The sequence below is a fragment of the Herpailurus yagouaroundi genome, unplaced genomic scaffold, assembly GCF_014898765.1.
Source record: "Herpailurus yagouaroundi ecotype Mexico unplaced genomic scaffold, PumYag 182, whole genome shotgun sequence".
NCBI classification, from domain to species: domain Eukaryota; kingdom Metazoa; phylum Chordata; class Mammalia; order Carnivora; family Felidae; genus Herpailurus; species Herpailurus yagouaroundi.
In genome coordinates this window covers 26057766-26071541 of record NW_024412413.1, presented here as the reverse complement: position 1 = coordinate 26071541, position 13776 = coordinate 26057766, and the positions used below count along the sequence as shown (strand labels likewise).

The window sequence follows — 13776 nt, the reverse complement described above, 5'->3', positions numbered from 1 at the left end:
ATTAAAACTCTGCAGATTTAAGCGACAGATGGAAGGACTTCTCTCTCTCATGGGAAGTACCTGATGTGTATAACTATAGGGAACGGTATTTACCATTAAATTACCAATTCCTGGAGGGCAGAGACCGTGTTTACCCACTTTTATACTCCTTCAATGGTCAACACAACCTACAGATTAGTTGTTCAAGCAAATACGCTCCATGAATTTGATTCTTAAAAATAGTAACATATGTAAGCATTGAAAAACATTAAGAGTTACCTTCTGGATGGTAGAACTAAGGTGATTTTTATTTGATTTTGCCTTTCCACATGGTTCCTGATTTTCTCTAGTGAACATGAATATAATTAGTCAGAAAGTTACCATTAAAAATAATATTTTGGGAGGGGCATCTGGCTGGTTCAGCCAGTGCAACATGCGACCCCTGATCACGGGGTTGTGGGTTTGAGGCCCATGTTGGGTGGGGAGATTACTTACAAATAATAATAACAATAATAAAATTTCAGAATTCAAAGAGATTGTCTCCCTTACACATGGAAATTGAGGCTCAGAGAAGCTAAAAGACAAAGCCACACAGCTTGCTCGGGAGAAAGCTGAAATAAATAAAACCCTCATTCGTGTTTCCCAGCCCAGTACTGGGCTGGAAAGTCCCACTAACCAAAGCCCTCACCAAGGCCATTCTGGGCTGTGGGCTCCTGTGATACAGCCCCTAATCCTGTTTGATCAGAACATCCCAGATTCCACCAGGAAGAAGGCTTATTATTAGACAGACTTCCTGCAAGAATCAGATGGCAAACTCAAATTGCATAATTAGAGGTGAGATTAATAAAGGGATTGTTTACAAAGGTGTGGGTAGGGTGTAGAGAAACTTCAAGAGGGAGTGCAGGCCTCAGGACTCATAACCAAAGGGACTCTCACCACCCCCGGGTCTGCCAGGTTGAAGGGAGGGAACATTTACTGACCCTGGAAGGAGTGAGTAAGATTGACAGAAGCTGAAACCTGTGGTCAAGGGACTCAGGAGCCAGAGGTGACTTAACAGATGAAGGTGGGGGAAAGTTACCCTAATACCACTCTTCTCCCTCCAACCACTCTCACTGGCCTCCCCACTGGGTGAAACCAATGGGCAACAAGAGGGTGAGAGAGTCTGTATCTGGTTCACACCAATTAACCTCCCAGGGCCCAGAGCAGGATGCGGAAGAGGGATCTGGAGCAGCCAGTGGAAGCTGTCCAGCACCTAACGGCTCTCAGCCACCTTCCGGACTATATTGAGCAACGGCTTAACTGGACAGATACTCAGCAGTGCCAAGGATTCCAGCTCTCCAAACACTTCAATAAGCAGCCCTCTCTGCAGAAAGACTTTCCAGGATTGTCCTTGACCCCTGTGATTGCTGGTCAAGTCTGGGGCAGCTGGTGCATTCGAGGACACTTTAGTAGTTGTTCTCTGGGTCTGAGCCTGCTCCCAAAGATCCCCCTCCCCAGACCTTGGGGAGAAGAATCACGTCCTTTTCCATCTACTCCCACATGCAACATACACCAAGTTTGTATCTCTGACTATGGTGGCTCAGAGCAGTCAGGGTGATCAGATCATGCCAGTTTTCAATTTAAAATCCTCTAGCAGTTTCCACCTCATTTAGAATAAAACCCAAAGTCCTAACATGGGCTGACTTGCACCGTCTTCAGTGATCTGGCTCCTGCCTACCTCTCTAACCTTATTGCCTGACTCACATGAGCAAACACTGGTATCTGCTGAATGAATTAAAGTACACATGCAGACAGGAGAAACAGAACAGCTTTGTTTCAGCTAAGCTCCACTCTTGAATTCTCATCTCACTGGTCCAAAGCACTTGACCAAGACCCTTAGGCAAGCTGTCCTCTTATTAGGTCTATTTTAATGCCTTTTCATAACTACAAAGGTAATTCATGTTCACTGTAGAAAGTCTGGAAATACACAAAGAACAAAAATTTGAACATTAAAGTAATTCAGAGATAGCCACTGTCAACACTGTTTTTTATACATTTAATATACAAAATTAGAATTCTATTCTTACTGCTTTGCGACCCACTGTTTTAACAATGTGGCATTAACTAAACTGTCTTCCAAAGCACATTGTTGTAAGACTTCACTGTGTCCCACCCTATGTCCAGACAAGCTGGTCACTACTTCCCTACACTGCTGGACAATTCATTTGTTTCCCCCTTTTTTGGTTATCATAAAAAACAGTAATAAACATTCTTAGACATTATGTACATTTCCATTACTAAATGCTCCAGATAGATTCCTATAAGTGGAATTGCTTGACAAATGGAAATATAAATTAGAGCAACTTTAAGTGTTATTAAATTGCTCTCCAGAGCAACTGGATCAATCAATACTCCCAGGATCAATACTGAAAGAATATTCGTCTCCTTTTTCCCTAACACTGGGTGTTAATATATATATTGTTTACTTCTGATATGCAGCATTTGTCAATGGATGAATGGACAGATGCATGAATGGACAGAAGGACTGGATGGATGGACAGACAGATGGATGGGTGAGATAAATGAATTTTGTCAAGGAGTATCATGAAAGACACACAGTCACATGAACAAGTTGTCTTTTTCCAGTTTCTAGGACTCTCCTGAGCAGTTTGTGTGTTTACCATGGGCCCAGTCCCTCCTCCCTCGTTAAATTCTGCTGAGCATCCCTTGGCTTTTGGGCCTAGAGCATTAGGCTCACATTCCACCAGATCTGGCTCTCACTCCCATTTGGCACCAGCAGAAGAGATATTAAAATTACAAATTTTGGCTTACATGATGCTTACTGTCTCAAGTAGAACTAATTAATGTTTTAATAGCAGAGTAACAAGTCCCAGATTTCCCTTAGCAAAGCAAACCTAAAAGTAAACACCACACTGGACTGCTCCATAGGATCCAAACCTACCAGCTGGAAAGATACAATCACCAGGGGCTGAATATGACCCAGAATCTGTGTTAAGAAAAATTTAACCCCATAATGCTGTGCTGGAGAGCTGCCGGATACCCACTCACCCCATGTGTTGACCCTAACTTGTCAGTCCTCAGAAATCCCTACAGACAGGACCAGGTTTTGTTTGATGGCATAGCCCCTGTACTTGGCATTGTTCGACATATGGAAAATACCTATCAAATGTCTACTGAATAAGTAGACATCTACTGAGTAAGTAGAGGGAATGTGGGATAAGAAGATTCATGGAAGCCTGGTTACATGAGTGAGTGGCTATATACCTCATAAATTCTAGAATCTAGATTTGGACCTGTGTCAGGCACAATCCCATTCACTTTCTCTGTGATATGTTGCTTTCCAGCATTAGAGAAAAGCGTTCAATGCCCACAGTATGAGAATTTGTGTTGCAATAAATAATCTGAATCATAGTTTTGAATTTAAAATATCTAATGGGTACGTGGGTGGCTCAGTAGGTTAAGCTTCTGACTTTTGATTTCAGCTCAGGTCATGATCTCACAGTTTGTGGGTTCAAGCCCCTCGTCAGGCTCTGTGCTGACAGTGCGGGGCCTGCTTGGGATTCTGTCTCCTCTCTCTGCTCCTCCTCTGCTCGGTCTCTTTCAGAATAAATAAATAAACATTTAAAAACAAATAAATAAAAATAAAATGCTTCAAAAAATCAACTATATTTTACCTACTGTGAAGATGTTCTCACAGCAACGTTCCCCTTGAACTTCTAAATGGTCTCTATGTGCTCAAAACATACGGAAGTGAGAACAATTATGAACCCACAGTAAAATCATAGTTTCTTGGGATAGAAAGGCAGAAAGCAAAATGAACAAGGGACTCTCCAGTTTGCTCTTCTTTTTAATATGTACCCTCTTTGGTTGGAGACAGGAGTTAATTTTAATTACATAAGTTAATTATAATTAAAGTACCAATATCAACTTATGGGCAAATATATCACATGAAGTTGTATAACTTATCCATTCATTTATCTGGTGTTAGGAACTATGGAAATAAAGACCATAAGTTCCTTCCTATGTTCGTAAAGCTTATTGCTGACTAGTGAGATCCATAAGTAATCTATCATAGCATAACATGGTAAGAGCTAAAAGAGACCTATGCTCATGGTGTAATAGCAAGTTCTTTATCAGGTTTCTCTAGGAAGTGAGAAGTTGTGGCAATAGGAGAAAAGAATGGATTGAGGAAAAAAGAGGAACTATGAATTATGTTAGTTGAGAATATTAACACGACTGGTTACCTATTTACTGAGTACCTTACTATGAACCAGGCACCTAAAACAACTCATTGAGGTAGAATCTATTATTATCCCCATTTGAGAGAAGAAGAAACTGAAGCTTAGATGGTTGAAATAATTTAACCAGCTAGGAAGTTCCTAAACAAGAACAAACTGGAAGTCAATGAAACTAGCGTACAACAATCATTGCCCCAAATAGTACTCAAAAATTAGTTATGCACCCATATTGATTATCTATTGCTACATAACAATTTACTCCCAAAACTTAGGGGTCTAAAGCAACAAACATTTATATAATCTCACAGTTTCTGTGGGTCAAAATCCAGGAGCAATTTAGCTGGGTTGCTCTCGCTCAGGATCTCAAGAGTCTGCAGTCAAGATACTAACTGGGGCAGTGTTCATCTGAAGGCTTGACTGGGGCTGGAAGAAGTACTTCCAAGATGGCTCAGTCTCATGGCTGTTGGTAGGATGCCTCCATTCCCTTGCCAGGTGAGCCTCTCGGTAGGGTTGAGCATCCTCATAAAATGGTAATTGGCTTCCCCCAGAACTAGTAATCTAAAAAAAGAGCAAAACAGAGGCTGCAATGCCTTTATGACCTAGTCTCCAAAATCTAATGCCATCACTTCCTCTACTTTCTATTAATTAGAAGTGAGTCATCAAACACAGCCTATACTCAAGAGGAAGAAAGTTTATCTCAACCTTTTAAACTACAGAGAATTTCTGAATATATTTTACTAAGTTTATTTGAGAGAAAGAGAGAACAAGCAGGGGAGGGGCAGAGAGAGAGGGAAAGAGAGAATCCCAAGCAAGCCGCACCATCAGCACAAAGCCCAACACAGGGCTCAATCTCATGAATCATGAGATTGTGACCTGAGCCGAAATCAAGAGTCAGACACTTAATCAACTGAGCCACTCTGGTGCCCTGTCAGTATATTTTTAAACTATCACTATACTTCAGGCTGGAAACTAGAATCAATTGTGAGGACCCAATCCAGAGAAAAAGGTTTGCATTTCAAAAAGCGGGTGGCAAATAAATCAGATCTCAGATGCTGGGAAAAGAAAATGGCACCTACAGGCCAGCAAAGGGCTAGCAGTCTGCTCACATCCATTAAGTGCTGAAAGGGGTTGGGGGCTCAGTAAAATCCATAGTTTTAGAAACAAAAATATGAAGTGAAAACACACTTCTTTTCTGTTATTAATTTCTTTTGGTTTTCCTTCCTGAGCAAAAGTTCTTTTGAAAATGCCAATTTCCTGTTCAGATGTGCCTCAAGAAAGGGGTCTGGGCTAGAGAGAAAAGTAGAAATTGGGATCTCCAATGGGCCAGAGGAGGGGAGTGGCAGCAAGGATCAAAGGGAAGGTGACCAAGAGGGGAGAGGAGGAAGAACAGGGTCCCTCGGTAAGCTGCTCCCACCAGACTCTCCTTCAGGCCTCATACTTCTGAACATTCTGTGCTCTGTTCAAAAGAGGGGGGCTCCTCCTTTTCAGAGCATAAAGGAATTGGATGGACATGAACCTCCTGGCACAGAAAGCCATTCACAGGATTTCACCAGTGCAAAATACAAAGCATGAAATGGTCTTAATGTTTTGCAGGCAGCATTTGCACTGTGGAATTAGGGAAGAATTGAGGATGGAAAGCCAGGGGATAGTCAGCATCACAGCTAAATCAATGATGTGGCAGTTGGACCTGGGTTCAAATTCCAGTGTGTCTCTTACTAGCTGTGACACCATGGGAAAGTTCATCTTTCTCAAATTTGGTTTCCTCTTTGTAAAGATGGGAGTACTATTAATTTCCTCATAGCGCTGTGAGGTTTAATGAGAAATCAAAAGCTTAATGAGTATCAGCTATTACTAATGCACGACAGGGACAAAGCCATGAAAAGCTGACCTTGAGGAATAAAAACAGAGAACGTTTGTTCATTTTCTGCAACTCAATGTACAGTTTATGAGAATCCTCTGGACCATTGTTCAGAGAATAGAAGGTGAACCACTATACCTCCTCTCCCTCCTCAACCTCTCTGAACTCCAATCTCTTTGCTTGCCAGTATAAGGGAGGGTCCCTACCACTCTGAGCTGCCATGGGAAAACACAAGGAGCTGCTGTCACCTGAACACCAGCCACGTTTCCAGATACAGTAAGTCTCGGGAAGGTGCTGTAGCACAGATTTCCCATAGCGCTTCCATTCCCATCTTTATGAGACCCCGTGGGGGTTCTGTGTACAGCAATAGTCCCGTACAATGGCAGCTTTCCAAATTCCCAAAATTAGGTATAGGGGTGCCACAACGGGGCTCCCGGAATTCTAGGGAAAGGGACCCTGGGACAGGTGTAAAGGTTGGCGAGGAGCCTCTCTGGAGCAAAGGGTGGGAAATCATCCCTACAGGACTATCATCAACTAAGCTTCACAACACAAGCCACAGAACAATACCAGCTCAAGACCAGCAGGGTTGTGTGCTTGTGTCCAGCATCATAGTTCCAAGGCCCTTACAAAGAAGAAAACAATTGTACAGGTATTATAAAGTACACGAAAAGAAGCTGATGAAAGAGTAACTGCCATTTCCCACCCTGCATGACCAAATGTGAACAGGTTAAGTGATCACGTCGGTCTCTCGCTCCCACTTTCCAGTAGGGAAGGAGAGGAGCTGACGCCTCAGGCTGACCAAAACACCGACATCAGAAACATCGGCTGAAATTCCCCTTCCAGATCTAGCCCTTTAATGTTTTCCACATCTCATCAGGGAAACACTCCTTGGTGTTCCTAAGCACCTTGCGAGCCAACCAGGTAACCTGAGGCCCATGCAGCCTCACTCAGTTAATAAGTGAAGTGCTCTCCTAAAAGCAGGTAAGCCCAACTTTATGAAGGGTCAATCAGCAAATCTAAAACTTTGATAAACTGTTCATGCCTCTCTGGAACTTAAATAGGACTTCCAGAGAACAGTATGAGGGACTTAGCACTTAATTACAAACGTTGCCTAGAAAATCAATTTATTCTGGATTCTTGAAAGAAAAATAGAGTGTGTTGGTATTTACTTTTAATAATAAAACTGCTCAGCATCTTAAGACTGTCTCCGGCCTTCACTGGACACACTGCCAGCTACACGTGGTCACACACCCATGAGGCTTCTGAGACTGATTCTGGGCCACCAGCTCCAGGCTTCTGAGACTGATTCTGGGCCACCAGCCTTGGCCCTTACCAAGCAGCCATGAAAATTTGAAGTTCTCTGGCAATACTCTCTACAGCCTCAGTAACAGTAATAGCAACAACCCCCAACACTTACTGAGCCTTTACTATGTGCCAGGCAGTGTTCTCAGTATTTATGAGTATTAAATCTTTCCAAAATTTTCACAGCTACCCTGAAGGGTAGGTTCTATTATAATCCCTGCATTTTACAAATGCAGAAACTGAGGCATGGAGAAGATAAATAAGGAAGCTGTCCAAGGTCCTACAACTGACAAGGCTGTAAAGCAGGGGTCCAAGCCCACAGTCTCAGATGCTGTGCACCTGCCACTGTGTTATTCAAACTGGCTTGCTGCATTCTGTATGTCTTCCTGGTGCTTCTCACGACACTGCAGGATGAAGCTCCTCTCCCCTTCACTGGCATCCTAGCAAAACATCAATCTGGCTTAGATTGGGGCCATCTAATAATACCCAGTGTCTATACCTCAGTTGTTTCTACACTGGAAAGGATGGCTGTTTCACGTTTTTTTTTTTTTTTTGTTTGTTTTTTTAACACAGACTCTCTTAGATTTCTCACCCCACACTTTTTTTTTTTTAATGTTTATTTAGTTTTGAGAGAGAGAGACACAAGACAAGCAGGGGAGGTTCAGAGAAAGAGGGAGACACAGAATCCAAAGCAGGCTCCAGGCTCTGAGCTGTCAGCACAGAGCCCGACACGGGGCTCAAACCCATGAACCACATGACCTGAGATGAAGTCAGATGTTTAACTGACTGGTGCCCTTACTTTCTTTTTTTTAAGTTTGTTTATTTATTTATTTTTAAGAGAGAGCAAGCAGGGAGGGGGCGGGGGGGGGGGGGGACAGAGAATCCCAAGCAGGTTCCACACTCTCAGTGCAGAGCCCAATCCGGGAGTCAATCCCGCAAACCATGAGATCATGACCTGAGCTGAAATCAAGAGTCGGACACTTAACCAACTGAGCCACCCAGGCGCCCTCTCACATGCTGTTTTCTAGTGATGACCAAAACTTCATTTCCCTCAAGGAGAGTAAAATAGTAGAACATGTGTCTTGAAGACAAAAAGCTAGGTTTCACCTGCCCTTCTACTAGTTCCCAATGAGTGACCTTGGGCAAGTTATTTAACATCTCTGAGTCTTAGATTTTTTTGCCTGTAAAATGTGCGTAACTACATTTATCTTTTAATATTATTATGAGAAACAAAGGATAGAAAGTATATAAAGCACCTATGATAAGCAGTAAAGAGTAACTCCCTAAGATTCTTTCCTGTTCTTAAAGTCTATAACTATTTGAGTGTTATTGTTTGGGTGGTTATATTATCTCCAAGGAAGAAAAGGCTTAGGTTTGCTGGCTTATTTCATTCTAAAGTATGTCCCTTGGGTGTGGAAAATCAACAAACGACTTTCCGTTACCTACCAGTCAAGCAGCCCTGAGTTCTAAGGCCAAGGAACTTAGATCCCAGGGAGCAATAAAACACCTGTGCATGGAAAGAAAACCAAGTGTTCCAAGAGGCGAACAACTGAACAGGACACTTCCCACTGAGCCCTGTGTGAGGTTAGAGGAGAGACATTTTGGAGAAAGAACAGTTTGGAACAGGCAGAGAGGATGGGGAGAAAAATTCCAGGAAGGGTTAGAGAGAGAGAGGGAGCAAGCAGCAAGGTCTGAGATAGGAAGAAGGAACGTCACCCAATGTATGCAGTCAATCGTAAGGCAGCCGGCTGGGCAACAGAGTTTATGGTAGGAAGTCGGGATTAAATAATTAGTTGATGGTGGACACATTATCATTGCATTTCGCTAAACCATTTGCCAAGTGCTTCACGTGTGCGACCCTTACTTAATCCTGACCAGGGTTGTGTTAAGCTGGCATTCCCTCTATTTTGCAGTTGAGAAAACACAGCAATTCACATTATTTCCACATCTGATCCTCAGATATAATTCCGAGAGATGGCCAGAGCAGTTGTTATCTCCATTTCAGAAAAAGGCAAATTAAGGCTCAGAGAGCCCAGTGATCTAACCCAAGTGGTTCTCAACACTAAAACTAAAGATCCACCACCACCTTTTCATAATCAGTATTTACAATACCACCTTTATTAACCTGAAGTGAATAAAACTCATAAATAATGTCATACTCATAACTGTAACAACTAAAACTGCTCCCACAAATATCCAAAGTAGGGGACAGGATTCCTTAGGCTGACTCCTCCAAGTCAAAGGCAGGGCCTGGTCTCAAACTCGGCTGTCTGGACTTCTGGAGCAAGACCCTTCCTCCTTGAGAAGGTGGGATGTGGCCAGAATAGAGGACACAGACGGGAAAGGTAGATACCTGTACTGTCAGGCCTTCAGTTTCTTACCCCCCTCACAATGGCCACCAGTACTATGATGGCAACAACAGCAGGCTCATCCACTTACCTCCTCCATTGTTTAATCTCTCAAACTCATCTTGCTGAAACAGAAATTAAACCTTTGTCTTCTGTTCTCTGATGGTAAATATTCCACCTTCTACTTGTAAGAGCAATAGCCAAAAAAAGTAGCAACTTGAGAAAAATCACTTACATTCTTGGTGGCCAGCGCAAATCATGCTACAGTAGGAAACAAGATGTCAGGAAACAAGGTATTTGTTTTAAAAGTGCGTGCGCGGCTCTGGATTTGGTTTATCTTTCTCTTGGTTAAAGCACTAACAGAACTGAGGTCTTTGATCCGCCCCGCCAACAAAAACCAAAAAGTCATTCAGAGCTCGCATTCCAGAGGTGCCTTTGGGAGACTCTGCCCTGACAAATTTCATGCACAGATTGTCAGGAAGAAAAGTCAAACGTTATTTTCATGCTTGTGGTTTAATTCTTGTGCTTTAACCATGTTGGCATGCTTATAAACCTATGTCATGACCAATCAAACAGTAAGCGGCATGCATTTTTCTCAGCGGGTTGTGTACATTCTTTTAGCAGACATTAAAAAATAAAACAAAGTTACCACATGGAAACTGCTTTTCTATGGCTCACATCTTTAAGTTCTACATAGAATTATTCACACAGCAAACGATTACTAAGCACCTACACAGTGCAAGGCACTGTGACAGGTTTAAAAAAGGCACTGGTCTTCCCACAATTCCTCAATCAATGAGCCAGGTACCTAGATACAAATCCCGGTGGGGGGTGGGGGGGGGCGCTGTGTGAGGGGCAGGATGGGAGGGCAATGGGAACTAAGAGTTAAAGCAGAGACCGGCAGAGTTTGGCCACATGTTAACCAAAGCCAGGAATAGTGCAGATAAATAAAATCTACATACAATCCCAAATTTAAATTAACAGGTATTTTCCAAGGCATAACAAGTAAATCTCTCTCAGTTAGCCTTAACCACACCTGCTGGTAGACTAAGAACAACTTATTAGAAAGCAGACGGACTGTTGGTTTATAAAAAGTCAGTTGACTATTAGGGGCCAAACACCAACTGAAGAAGAGAATCATGTGCGAAAAGGAGGTAATTGTAGGCGGGAAGTGCAGACATGCAGTCATATGGGTGCACACCGCCTCGCCTACAAAGTCAGAGGCAGAAAGGCTTACATGCCAAGGGAAAGACGGAAAAAAAAAATATCTTTAAAGTTTGTTAAAGTTCTGTGATGCAAAGCTCAATTTCATTAATCGTCTCTATTTGTAAAAGGAAAAAAAATGCTACATTTTTAGGAGATGGATAAATATTGTCAAAAATCTGTTTTATTTCTTGCAACCATGGGAAACAAAACAGTTTAATTTTCTTTTTTCTTCATAGTTCCTTTTTTTTTTTTTTTTTTTAGGTATTATTTTTTTTTTTTTTTTTTTTTTTTGAGGTGTGGGCAGAGAAGACAGGATTGGAAGTGATACTGCACTGACAGCAGTGAGCCCAATGCAGGCTCCAACGAACGCAAACCATGAGATCATGAGCCGAAGTCGATCGCTCAAACGACACACCCAGGAGCCCCTTCTTTCCTATTTTCAATGGCAAGTCTCTAATCTATCCTTATTCTATTTTATGGAGGGTGAGAAAAAAGACTGCTTTAATGATAGCACATCATCCTGTGGAATGCTAGGATCCCACCGCTTAACGTTTTTAACACCTTTTTAAAAAATTTTTTTAAATGTTTACTTATTTATTTTTTTAATATATTTTATTGTCAAGTTGGCTTACATACAACACCCAGTGCTCATCCCAACAAGTGCCTCCTCCATGCCCATCACCTATTTTCCCCCACCATCCACCCTGTTTGTTCTCCATATTTAAGCGTCTCTTGTGGTTTGCCTCCTTCCCTCTCTTTTTGTAACTATTTTTCCCCTTCCCCTCCCCCATGGTCTTGTTCAGTTTCTCAAGATCCACATATGAGTGAAAACATATGATACCTGTCCTTCTCTGACTGATTTCACTCAGCATAATACCTTCCAGTTCCATCCACATTGCTGCAAATGGCATGATTTCATTCTTTATTTTTGGAGAGGGAGACAGCATGAGCCCGGGAGGGGCAGAGAGAGAGAGGCACACAGAATCTGAAGCAGGCTCCAGGCTCTGAATTGTCAGCACAGGGTCCAACATGGGGCTCAAACTCACAGACCGCAAGATCATGACCTGAGCCAAAGTCAGACGCTTAACCAACTGAGCCACTCGGGTGCCCTGTCACCTTTATTGAGATATTACTCATATACCATAAAGTTCACGATTTAAAGTATAGAACTCAATAATTTTTAATGTATTAATATATTACAATCCTCACCATGATCTAATTTTAGAATATTTTCATCATTCCCAAATTAAATCTTAACACACATATTAGCAATCGCTCTCCATTCTCCCCTAACACCTTCCCACTTCCCCCACCCTAGGAAATTATTTATCCATTTTCTGTTTCTATAGAGTTGCCTACTCTGGACATTCCATATAAACAGAATCACACACTATGTGGTCTTCTGTGACTGGCTTCTTTCACATAGCATAATGTTTCTGACGTTCATTCAGGTTATAGAATGTATCAGTATTTCTTTTGACTGCCAAATAATATTCCATTATAAAAATATACCTCATTTTATCTGTATACCAGTTGAAGGACATTTGGGCTATTTCCAGTTTTTAGATTTTGTGATTAGAGTTGCTATGAATATTTTCAGACAAGTTTTTATATGGACATCTTTCACTTCTCTTGGATATATACTACCTAGGAGTGGAACTGCCGTGTTATATAACTTTATGTTCAGCATTTTGAGGAAGTGTCAAACTGTACTCCAAAGTGGCTGTACCATTTTCCATTCCCACCAGAACTCCACTTTCTCCACATCCTTGCCAACACTTGTTGTCTTTGTTTATTATTGTCATCCTAGTTGACGTGTTTGGATCTGTATGCCATGATAAGTAACGGTGTTGAGCATTTCTTTGTACTTGTTGGCCACCATTTGTATATCTTCAGCAAAATGTCTACTTAAGTCCTTTGCCCATTTTTAACTGGATTATTTGGGGGGTGCTCCTTGTTATTGTTGAGTTATAAGGGTTCTTTACATATTTTAGAAATAAGTCATTGAGATATGTGATTCACAAATACTTCCTCCCACCCTATGAGTTGTCTTTTCATTTTCTTGATGGTGTCCTTTTCATTTTCTTGATGGTGTCCTTTGAAGCACAAATTTTTCAATCTGATGATGCTAAAGGATTTTTAAGTTGCTCTTGGATGCATACCCTTTGCGGGGGGGGGCGGTGAAATTAAGAGGCGGGCCTATTTCTACACCCATATTCATAGCAGCGTTTTCACAAAGCTAAAAAAGCACAAAGTGCCCTTTGACTGATGAATGCATAAATAGACATAACTCAACCTTAAATAGCAAGGACATTCTGACATATGCTACAACATGAATGAAACTTTAAGATACTATGCTAATGTGAAATAAGCCAGTCAAAAAAGGACAAATACTGCACGATTCCACCTAAAATAGTCAAGTGTGTACATTCATAGAGACAGAAAGCAGAATGGTGTGAAAGCAGACAGGGGCTGCTGGGAGGGGATGCAGGAGTTACTGTTTAACGGGGACAGAGTGTCATCAGTTTGGGAAGATCCATCTGCAGATGGATGGTGGGGTCAGCTGAACAACAATGTCACTGTACTTAACGCCCCTCAACAGTACACTTTAAAAATAGTTAAATTAGCTAAACAAACAAACAAACAAACAAACAAACCTGAGGGCAGCAGTTAGTTAGTTCCCCATCCTTGGCTTCTGGTTTCATCACCTTGCTCTTTCCTGGCAACTTCTATGCCAATAGGTAAATAGGCCAATAGCACAAAAGTGAAAGGCTCAAACAATCTAAGAATGAGCAGCCTTCCAAGTTAAATGAGACAGCAGATGATTCCTCCTGTTGATGCCCAT

The 13776-nt window shown here is 41.9% G+C and overlaps 1 protein-coding gene across 2 annotated transcripts in view; it reads right to left on the bottom strand.

Annotated features, from left to right (window-relative positions):
- Positions 1-13776, bottom strand: part of TMCC3 (transmembrane and coiled-coil domain family 3) — a 329048-nt gene that overhangs the window by 237990 nt on the left and 77282 nt on the right. The window lies entirely within an intron of this gene.